This window comes from Papaver somniferum, chromosome 9 (genome assembly GCF_003573695.1).
Source record: "Papaver somniferum cultivar HN1 chromosome 9, ASM357369v1, whole genome shotgun sequence".
Taxonomy (NCBI): Eukaryota; Viridiplantae; Streptophyta; class Magnoliopsida; order Ranunculales; family Papaveraceae; genus Papaver; species Papaver somniferum.
This window is the reverse complement of record NC_039366.1, coordinates 197,508,225-197,520,305: the sequence shown is the minus strand read 5'-3', so window position 1 is coordinate 197,520,305 and position 12,081 is coordinate 197,508,225. Positions and strand designations below refer to the sequence as shown.

The window sequence follows — 12,081 nt, the reverse complement described above, 5'->3', positions numbered from 1 at the left end:
CAAAATGATGATTTGTATGAGCCAAATCCGGTTGACGAGTACATATATGAGGAACCCAATGCTTCTAATACACAGGTACACTTCTATCTTATGCTCAATCTCACTTATATAGCTCCAAATTATAAAAAGTTTGGATTTTTGCTGCATGGCTCGGCGAACCAGGATCCGGTTCGGCTGACATCTACGAGCCGAATCAACCAAATGATGAACGGTTCGGCTCATTGAATGTGGTTACATCATGCGCCGAACCTATATTTTCCACTTTCAACCCAAATGATTAACGGTTCGGCTCACTGAATCTCCTTTCAAATGCGCCGAACCTATAATTTTCAATTCCAACCCTTTTGCTAGATAGTAGTTCGGCTTATATGAAAGTTTCATAGTAAGACGAACAACATCCTGAACAGCCCGGAATAAAAATTATTACAGGTTCGACTTATATATTCAAAATCGTATAAGCCGAACATGAATTTGTAAATTTTTGGGTTAAAGTAATGTTATTGGTTTGGCATATGTTGAGAACTTCGTATAAGCCGAACAACATCCTTAACATCCCGGAATAAAAATTATTACAGGTTCGGCTTATATATTCAAAACTGTATAAGCCGAACATGAATTTGTAAATTTTTGGGTTAAAGTAATGTTGTTGGTTCGGCATATATTGAGAACTTCGTATAAGCCGAAACCTCTTAATGTTTAGGTTCGTCACATAATATTATTATCGTATGAGCCGAACATTAAATTGTTATTTGTTGGGTTAAAATTTTGTTCTTGGTTCGGCACATATTGAGAATGTCGTACCAGCCGAAACCTGTAAATGTTAATGGTGCGACACAGAATATGATTGTCGAATGAGCCAAACATTGCTATTATATTCCTTTTCTAGTATTTACCTTGTGATATTCTTTGTAGATCGTGCTTGAAGGACCTGTAACCATGGAAAATCAACCAGTTCCATTAGAGATAATTCACGAGGATACCAAGGATCACTTCCAAAATGATTTGGTATGTAAGAACTTGGTATTTACCTTAATGTTGTAGGAATATTTCGAAGTTTTTCATACAAATTATTTGTGTTTGAATGAATGTAAAGATGGAAAACTAAACCCGAAGCAGTGGCTTGGGCTGAGGAACACGCGATGAAGATAAATTGCGTACTAGTTGAAGGACGACAAAGCCGAGGGAATCGGTTTGAATTGATTTGTGAGCGAAATGGAACTGGCGATAGAAAGGTTAAAAAGGTTTTTGTATATGTTGGGAAGACCGGGAGAAAGAATAGGATAAATACGAAGAAAACAAGGTTCCCTTTCAAGATCGTTTTCAACCTCAAGAAGAAGAATAAGTCTTTGAACGAAGATGATGAATATTGGGTTATGAATAAAGAAATGGATTGTCGTCATAACCACCCACGTCCATGTGATCTTCATGGACATGCAAAAGTAGCGCGACTCAAACCCAACGAGATTCTAGAAGTGGATAAAATGACACAAGCACGTTTTCCACCGTCTAGGATTCTTAGTAAATTGAAGGCGGGCGACAAGAATAACAAGTCGACTATGTAAACTATCTACAATGCAATAAATAAGATTAGAAGACTCAATTTTCAAGGTAGGATGGTGATGCAACAAGTGATGTGGTTAGGGGTGATGCATAGCTATGCTTGCCAAAAGAATTTGGATGAGTTTGGTCAAGTCACACACCTTTTTCTTGCCCACCCGGAATGCGTCCAATTGACTCTATGCTTCCCACAAGTTCTTATATTGGATTGCACGTATAAGACTAACAAATATGAGATGTCGTTGTTGAACATTGTGGGGCATACGTCGACAAAGGCACCGTTCACCGTGGATTTTTGTTTCTTGAAAAACGAAAAGAAAGAAAGTTATGTTTGGGGGTTAGAACAATTGAAGTTGATCTTCCCGGAGGGTTCTCTTTCTAAAGTGTTCGTTTCCGATCAATATTCATCGTTGATGTATGCTATTAACAAGGTATTTCCGGAAGCATTCAACTTTCTTTGTACGTTTCATATATGGTGCAATGTTAGGAAAAAATGCCAACTGTTAATTCAACCACTTAAGATGAAAGAATTAGAGAATATTGCTAAACTACCGGTGGAGACACGAGTAAAGAAAAGGAAGGAATTCTTGGAAAAACATGAACATAATGAAATGTTGTGGGATTATTTCCAAGGCGAATGGGACGCTTTGGTATGGTCAATCACTGAGGATGTTTACGAAGAAAATGTAAAAATGCTTATTAACTATTGGAGGACCGACTACCCTGACGTCATTACTTACTTGCTGAAAGATGTGTTGGAACCTAATAAAGAAAGGTTTGTGTCTTGTTTCACAAATCGACACAAACACTTCGACAACCAAGCCATAAGTACGGTAGAGTCGGCTCATTATCGGTTGAAGAAGAACGTTTTTGGATGTGTTGACACGTTTGCCACGGTATTTAACTCAATTGATGAATATTTCAAAAGTGATGTTGTGAGAATTAAAGAGTCTTTCGAGCATAACCGTATGTTCAAACACAAGAATTATAATAGTAAATGGATATGAGGATTAAGTCATAGAGTCTCTCATCTATGCATTGACAAATTGATGAAAGAAGTAGATTTGATTGAGAAGTTAGGCGCCAACTTGGAGGAAGAATGTGTTTCTAAAATGAAAACATCTATGGGACTTCCATGCCGCCACGACATACTTCGGAACAAGGATGGTATTATACCATTTGAGGATATTGATCATTTTTGGAAACAATTAAGCTTCGATCCTCTCCCAACCGAAGACGACGAGGATGATCTAGAAATTTGGGACACGACAAATGGGAAAAAGTTGGCGGAGATGTATAGGAAGATGTTCGAGCTCAAAAACAAATATTTTGGGACAACATGATGCCGGTTATGTATCCTTTCACCCAAGAAAATATTTTGGAACCGGAGAAGAGTGAACCGAAAGGTAGAAAGAGTAAAAAAATGAATAATTTTCAAACTAGACAAGCCAACAAGGAACTATTGGCTACTCATAGGGATCCATACGGCGTTGACTTCCATGATGCAAGATATGAGAAGGCAAAGAAGGAAATTGAGAAGGTGATGAAGGAGGAAGTAGTGAAAGTTCCAAAAAAACGTGGTCGTCCAAGTATTCAAAAATCGGAAACAAGTAACAAAGAGGTCGATGAGAATGATTTTCCGTCACAAGCAAAGGATATTAAAAAGGATGTCAAGGGCAAGAGTAAGATGTATCCTTCACAAACTAACATAAAGGAGAAAAGGACCGTACATGAAATTGGTAGGATGAGAGGGCCAAGAAGAGATAAGTCCGGTAACTATTTGAGGCCTATCAATTTTATATACGATAACTACTTGGAAGATCTATCGCCGATAATTCATGAGCATATTGTAACAATGGACCACGTAAATGGTGATGGAAATTGTGGATATTACGTCACGGCGGAACAACTTGGTCCTTTTAAGGAAGGGAACAATCCGGTGCCCCATGAAAATGAAGTCAACTATATTAGGCAACGATTGTTACAAACGCTACGCCGAAACAAAGATTTCTACAAGACAATGATGAGAGGAGTCCAAGAGGATATGCAGGGGTGGCAGCAGAATACATTGCATTCGAACGTCGTCTACATGGGGATTTTATAATCACCCAAGAACATTGGATGATGATGCCTATTTGTGGGTTTTTAATAGCGGAGGCATTCGATTGCGTCGTACATTGTTTCGGGTGGACGGGTAGTAGTTTTACTTACGCGCCTCCAACAAGACCTTGCCATGATGGTGTAAAAGATAGAAGACTTGTTATTGGATTTTTTCAAAATTGTCATTTTATCGTCCTCAAACTTAGACCCGGTTGCCCATTACCACCCTTGATGAGTGAAGCATTTTGGCCTGGATTTGAAAATAATTATGCGATGGATTGGTGTGCAAATTATGCGATGGAAATGGATCTTTGGATTTCTTTGAATATGCATCCCCCAAGTGGACAAGTAATTACGTTTTCAAGTTATGAGGATGATAAGCAAGAGGTCAGTAAAGAGGATGAGAAAGAGGTCAGTGAAGAGGATGCAATTCGTTTAGGATCTCCATAAAAAAAATTCATGGATTTATCCGCGTATTTTTTGTCTTTTCATTTTCGTGAATGATGAGGATGATATTTTGACTAGATTTCAGTTACATGTACCCATCAAAACGAAATAGTTGAATGATTTACTTTTTGGTTATGGAATGTGTTGTTTTCTAGAATCTGGAACCATGAACACAGGAGATGGTTCGGCTTGTATCGTTAGTTACAGGATAAGCCGAACCTGACAAAAAAACTCTGGTTTTTTGTCAGGTTCGGCTTATAACATTATTTCAATGAAAGCCGAACCTGACAACAAATAAACACAGAGTTTTTTTGTCAGGTTCGGCTTATCCTGTAATTCCGGTTATGCGTCGAACCTGACAACAACAAAATCAGAGTTTTTGCCAGGTTCGGCGCATAACGTGAATTACAGGATAAGCCGAACCTTACATGATTCATGAACACAATAATTATTATATCATTCCAAATAGACTTTTCAAATTCATTGAAAATGTAGATTACACACCCGTTACATAATAGCCTGACAATAAATTTCTAGTCGAATTCTACTAATATTCAAAACGGGTAATGAGAAACCTTCTAAGAATGTAGTAGTGATCTTTGTATTCGAAATTCTTTCATTTCCATCTTCGCCATTCCTCTAGAGCTCGATCTTCAATCTCAGAGTTTGTTTCACCCTTGATACGATATAGACTCACAATCCGAACTAAAGCTATAAAGTCTTTGATCGTTTTTTTAATAGTTTCAATTCGGCAAAACAAGGCCACACTATCCCGGTTGTGAGGATTACCCGTTTCGGTGCTGAAGGCTTCATGAATTTTAATTAAGTAGTACATACTCATCAAACCCTTCACTCGTCGTTCTTCACCCTTCTTTGGATAGTATGCTATGTAATTAGTGCAAAGAGACAAATCTTCTTATAAAGTAAACTCATGAGTTGGGGGTGCCATTTTTTTAGGTATATGCTCTGAAGATACATCCTACTCATGTATGTATATATATATTACGGGTTCCAACGGATATATATTTCAAACAAGAGTCATTCATAGATTCTTGTGCAAATAAAGACAATGTTCGGCTCATAATAAGGTTAGAACATAAGCCGAATTTGTTTATGTAACGGCTATAATTTCAAATTTTGAAACTTCTAATAGGTTCGGCGCATATTAATTTGCATATCTAAGCCGAATCATATTAGTATTCGAAGAAGTACCATTTTCGTTCATGAATGAAAAGGGTATATTATGCAAAACCTTGCAAATGAAGGGCATATCATTAATATTACTAACGAATAAACTGTCGTAATTATAGGTTCGGCGCAACACTAATACTACCGAATAAATCGAACCTGTAGGACAATGTTCGGCTCATAAGAAGGTTAGAACATAAGACGAATTTGTTTAAGTAACGGCTAGCATTTAAGATTTTTAAACTTCTAATAGGTTCGGCGCATATTAGTTCGCAGATCTAAGCCGAATCATATTAATATTCGGCGTGTAACTAACAATACAGGATAAGCCGAACCTGACAAAAAAATGGAACCATGAACACATGAGATGGTTCGGCTTGTATCATTAGTTACAGGATAAGCCTAACCTGACAAAAAAAATCCATTATTTTTTGTTGTCAGGTTCGGCTTACAGTGAAATAATGTTAGCCGAACCTGACAAAAAATCAGAGTTTTTTGTCAGGTTCGGCTTATCCTGTAATTCCCGATATGCGCCGAACCTGGCGAACTTTATAAATTCCAGGTAAAGTTTATAATTCCACAAATTACAGGATATTGATTAAAACATGAAATTCAAGGTGTCCATAACACAATCCCAGCACCATTAAAAACAAAGTTCAGCACCTAAAATGCAAGGTGTTTGAGGCACCATAAAAGTGTACATAAAAGTTAAGAAAACATTAAAAGGAACTTGGAAAAATTAAAGGGCACTTAACCACGACCCCTCTTCTTAGTTCCACGACCACCTCTTCTTCCACCTTGGTCTTCATATTCCAACGCCCTATTACCGTGTTGGTCGGTAGCACCATCTCCACTTGTACCTTCACCACTTGTCGAGACCTATTAGTGGTAGGCCTTTGTGCGGGTTCCTCGGGTCCTTGTCCTTTGTTGATGATTGCACCCCACTTGTTGTAGATGTGTTTTTGTTCTTCCACGGTCAATGGTGTTTTGCAACCAAGTTTGGCCTTCATTTTTTTCAACATCTCCCTACCCGCGGCAATTTATTTTTTCATTTGCCAACAACTTATAACCGGTGAGGTTGAAGACATTTTTACCATAACTAATATATGAAAATAGTATAAAGTGAAGTCATTCTTACCATTATCTTGAAAGCGTTGACTACATCTTCGGAAGTAGACTTGTTGGTGATCTTGATTGCCTTGGCCTTCCCCTTATGAGCTATCTTCTGACTCTCCTTATTTATAATGAAGGGATGAGAAATTTGGTTATACCAATCCATATAGCCCGGATCCTCTTCACATGGATGATGTGATTGTAGATTGTAGTAAGTAGAGTATCGTTCAAACTCGAACTTGTGAAGGATTTTCGAAAATTGAATAAAATTGTTTCAAAGATATAAGAAAATACCAAGACTCAGGATTCCACAATGACCAATCAATATTCATGCAATTCTTTCTTTTAAAGTGATCTAATATTTTGCCTCTAATAGATTTTTGAAGTAATAGATGTAATCACCAAGCATGAAACATCAAAAGTTTTAAAACCAAGCATGCTCCATCAAAATAATTCACAACAACTCAATAAAAATCATTATTCTTTGAAGTTCTATGCAAATAATCATATAAAATAATTGCAATAAATAAATAAAATAGAATTATACCAATTTTCATGAAACAATGGCTTCCTCCGTTGCCTTGGCTAAGGGGTTTAGATTCTCATATTAATCACTTGCTCAAAATACATGTTTAAAGCTCCAAAAGTTGATTAAAAGAAGTAAACAATGCAACAGAAAAATCGCAACAGCAGTTCCTGTTGCGAAGTTGCTGTTACTCCGTTACAGAAAAGAATTGGTGACGGAGGATGAAGGTCTGTGGTTTATTGTTCTGTTACAAAGGGAAGCTGTTGCAGTTTTGCAAATTTGAGACTTTATTCTTATATGCAACACTTGTTCTTCAGCAGCAGCAGGAAACTCGACAGTTTCTGTAACTTTCTGCAACTCGATCTTCTTAGCTCTGTGGCTCTTCAAACTCCTCCAAACTCTTATAACCTTCTCTATTGACCCTAGGATTCCTATTTATACATAACAGGCCCCTTGAATCTCTCCCAAATCGCCTCAAATTTCCCTTTTTCTTTCTTGGCAGTTACGGCAATAATCGCTTCCCAAATTTGTTTCACACGTTTTCGAGCTCTCCCAATGGTATAAAACTCTTCCTTAGGTAGAATATATCCTGTTTTGATAGTTTACTTTCCTTAAATCTCTTTTAATAACCAATTTTTAACCCATGAAGCCGTGTTTCCTTATTTGACTTTGATTCCAATTTCCGGCTATTCTAGCCCAAGTTGATCGGTCCAATTGCTTCTAATGATCTTCTTAGGCCATATAAAGTTAATCCCAACCAATTTCCAGTGTTTAATCTCCCTGAAAACTCTTCAGAATTCATTCCAAACTTCATCAGCGAGAACGCTGTTTTTCCCGCCAATTTTCTATTTGAAACGTGAAGAAGGTGACCTCCCCCTATCCTGTACTGTTCTCCCTTTAGCAGCTGCCTGGAAATAGGTTACCCCTTAGTGATTAGGTTACCCCTTATCAAAAATCGAGGGTCCGTATAGTGATTTTTTTGGGACATTTTCCGCACTTTTCCGGGGTTGCTCCGGGGTATTTCCGGGGTGCTTCCGGTACTCTATCAACGGAGGTCCAAACGCCGCATTTTCAGCCAATTTCGCCTCAAAATTTTATTCTTCTAAAAACCCCTACAAATAAATAAAATAAGCAAATAAGTACAAAATCGAGCACTAACACTATATACAATTGAGCTATATTAGACACATAAATGCGTCTATCAAATACCCCCAAACTTATTATTTGCTAGTCCCGAGCAAATCAAAACTACAAAATAAAATCCTAACTCACTTTTGCAGGCATCGTAGATTGCATTTAGCGTATGCAATAAGCCTTTAAACCCCTAGGTGGCCCTAGTGGCCGAGTTATAGTCTCGGGAAGGCTTACTAGAGATATACCCACAAAATCTTTACTCCAGACCCTAGCTATCTAGGCAGAACCTTGGAAGGCACTAAAGAACCTCCTTGGTTGGCATACTTATTGATTACAAGAGGAAGTACCCTGATGCGAAATTCCAATTGATGTACACGAGTTTGCACTCAAGTGTACTAAAATTCATATATAAGTGACAGAGCTCTACTAAGATAGTTTCACAATGGACATCATATTCGGAGTCAAACTAAACACATGGATAGATTAAGAGATGGATATAGAAAAACATAGATGGTTTTGATGTTGACTAAGTGAACAATGTTTCTCATATCTGTCTGAAGGCCACTGCCAAAATGAACCTATCCTAATGGATTGAGATACTGGTCTAACTAATATCAACACATCTGGCATATACAAGGGAACCAGTGGTCGATAACCTAAATCTAGATCAACAAACTGGCATATACAAGGGAACCAGTGGTTGACTACATAGAACAATTTTTCGATCTTTTTCGATCTTTTTTTTTTTAACGTCATGAATAGGTCTTTTTAATCCAAGCGCATGCTTCTTGTCAGCAGATTACATGATAGTTCCCTCGGGTTCTGCATTCCACGCTTGTTTAGGCGACGGAGACAGGGAGAACACACACATATTGCTATCCAAGTGTTAATATTTATTCCGATTGGTCTCATGGTAACAACTTGAATCGTGAGCCCCACCTAATCACTTAGACAAACATAGTTTAAAATGAAAAATAAAAACAGAAGTGAAAAGGACTCAACGAGATATGGCGAAACTATCATGTTATTTCTAACACCTGAGCTCTGTGCTTTTGTGAATAGACTCTTCTAGATGTTTCCATCTAGTCAGATTGGTCCCTTAACTCCTAAAACCAAAATGCTTCCATCCACTTAGATTGGTTAGAGATATCCTCAACATGCATAAATTTCTAGGCTCTGGAGTTTATTTATAATGCAACTAAAAAGTTTCTCCCGTACCCCCAAACTTAAATCTAACATTTTCCTCAATGTTCTAAAGATAAAATTAAAAGCATGAACAAGGAAAAAATGTTACCATTTGAAGCAAAAGAGTTAAGGAAAGATATTACCTGGTTGCATGAGAATGGGTTACCACCCAAGAAGTGCTAAGTTTAAAGTCTTCAGTCGGACATAAGTACCACAAAATGGCTAGTTACCTTTCAAATCGTATATCAATAATCGAAACAACTGCGGGTCAACAAAACCAAATAAAACTGCCACTAATATGAGACAAATGCTCAAAATCAGAAGAATGAGCAGATAGAGCACAAACTGATTCAAAGTTTCTCGCAAGACAACTAGATTTATCTGGTGCACCCTCTTGGGCTTCATATGAGTGTCTCGACAAATAGATTCATCAGAAAAACGGGTCTATAAGTTATCATTTTACTCTTGGACAGTATCATGAGGATCAGGTTGTGGAGTCTGAATAGACTCAGGGAATACCTCACTAGGATCGAGTCCCAAATTAGGAACTCTGGATAATTGAAAATCACAAGAATCATCACTACCCCCAAACTTAGGGTTTTCACTACCCTCTGACAAACCTCTAATTATTGCTTGATTTTCCGGATCTCCCCAGTCCTTAAAATCAAGAGCTTCTTCTAAACAAGGGGTTAAGGTAGATTCAGAAACTAGTAATGGTTCAAACTTACCTTTCTAGTGATCAGTATCTAACAGAGGAACAGAATCCAACAGAGCATTTACTTGTTTAATGTTGCTATCATTGTCGAGATCCATGCTAAAATGGGCTAGACAACTCTATAATGGATCTTCCGATATGGTGTTTGGTAAGGAATCCGGAACTAAGGTTCCTATCATGTCCACTTCTTCAGTGAATGTGTCATCTAGCTCAGAATGTAGCTTATTGACATTAAAAATATTCATCTCAATAGTCATATTACCAAAAGATAGATTCATGATACCATTTCGACAGTTTATAATTGCATTAGACGTAGCTAAGAATGGGCGACCTAAAATCACAGGTATTTGGTTCTCTGGGTCAGGGACAGATTGAGTATCTAGGACCACGAAATCCACAGGATAAATAAACTTGTCGACCTCAATAATAACATCCTCTATCACACCACGAGGAATTTTGACAGACCTATCAGCTAACTGGAGTGTTATCTTGGTAGGTTTCAGTTCACCAAGTCCTAGATTTAAGTAGACATGGTATGGTAGTAAATTCACACTGGCTCCTAAGTCAAGTAAAGCTTTTTATACCCGGTGTTCTCCTATTGTGCAAGCAATGGTAGGGGAACCTGGGTCTTTGTACTTAGGAGTTGTGGTGCTCTGAATGATCGAACTTACATGACTAGCTAAAAAGGATTTTTTAGGGACACTAAGCTTTCGCTTTCGGGTACACATATCCTTAAGGAACTTGGCATAAGTCGGTAGTTGCCTAATTGCTTCTAGTAATGGAAGGTTTATGGTAACTTTCTTAAAAACCTCCATTATGTCATTAAAGTTGGATTCACTCTTTGTTGGTGCTAGTAGCTGGGGAAATGGGGCTCTAGGCATAAAATAGGGCCTCTCAGGAACCGAATCGGCATCATTAGAAACTTTATCAGTCTCTTCAGCTATGGATGGTCCTGAGGGGTGAACTACAGTATGCTCACTATCAGGCACGGTTACCTTGTTATCTATAACTCTACCACTCCTAAGGGTTTTGATTGCATTCACATGATCAGATGATCTTCCTCCTATTTAATGAACTCCTCTAGGATTAGGTTGTGTCTGACTAGGAAAACTCTCATTATATCTCTCACTTATAATTTTAGCCATTTGGCCAATTTGAAGATCTAACTTAGCAATAGCCTTGTTAGTGTTTATAAAATTATGATTGGTTTCCTCTTGAAAACTAGCCTGGTTCTTTTGTAATATACTAAGAGATTACTCCACGCTAGTTAGTCTATTCTCAAAAGGGTTCTGGATTTGGGCTTGACCTGAAGAGTTCTTATTATAAACAAAACCTGGGGGAAGTTGAGAATTACTAGACTGTTCTTGACTCTGGCCCTTAGACCATGAGAAATTATGATGGTTTCTCCAACCAGGGTTGTAGGTTTCTGAGTACGGATCAAACCTCTGACGGTTCTCGAATCTAGTGTTATTATAAAGAGCATTGGCTTGCTCTTCATTATTCTGGCCTTCCCGAATAGGCTCCCCTCTACCACTAGTGTGACCCAATTCCAAAGCTTCTAACCTCTTTGCTATAGCAGCAATTCTGGCATCTGACTCATAGCCTTCTTATACCCTATTGACTATTTCCCATTGTTGGGTTTTATCGGCGATGTCATTCAAAAATTCCCCGCGTCAACAGTTTGGTTTTCAAACCCACCAGTGCACAAGGATTCAACCATGGTTGTTGTCGAATAATCTAAACCCTCATAAAGGATTTGAACTAGCCTAACATTTTCTATACCATGTTGAGGACATTGGGATATCAAGTCATTGAACCTTTCCAAATGCCTATACAGGGATTCTCCCTCTTGTTGAGAAAAAGTACATATTTGCGTCCTAATAGACGATATTTTATTCCTCGGGAAAAAATTTCTGTGAAAAGGCAGATGTAAGTTGGTCATAGGTTTCAATTGACTCAGGAGGCAAACTATACAACCATGATTTGGATTTATCTTTTAAGGAAAAGGGGAATAACCTAAGTTTCAGAGCATCATCATCTAGGTTTCTAATTCGTAGAGTACTACAAATTTCCTCAAAATCCCTAATATGAAAATAGGGGTTTTCATTTTCTTTCC

General features: G+C 37.9%; 1 pseudogene; it reads left to right on the top strand.

Annotated features, from left to right (window-relative positions):
* The first annotated feature begins 11,743 nt into the window (after positions 1–11,743).
* LOC113314532 lies at positions 11,744–11,843 on the top strand (annotated as a pseudogene).
* Positions 11,844–12,081: the final 238 nt, after the last annotated feature.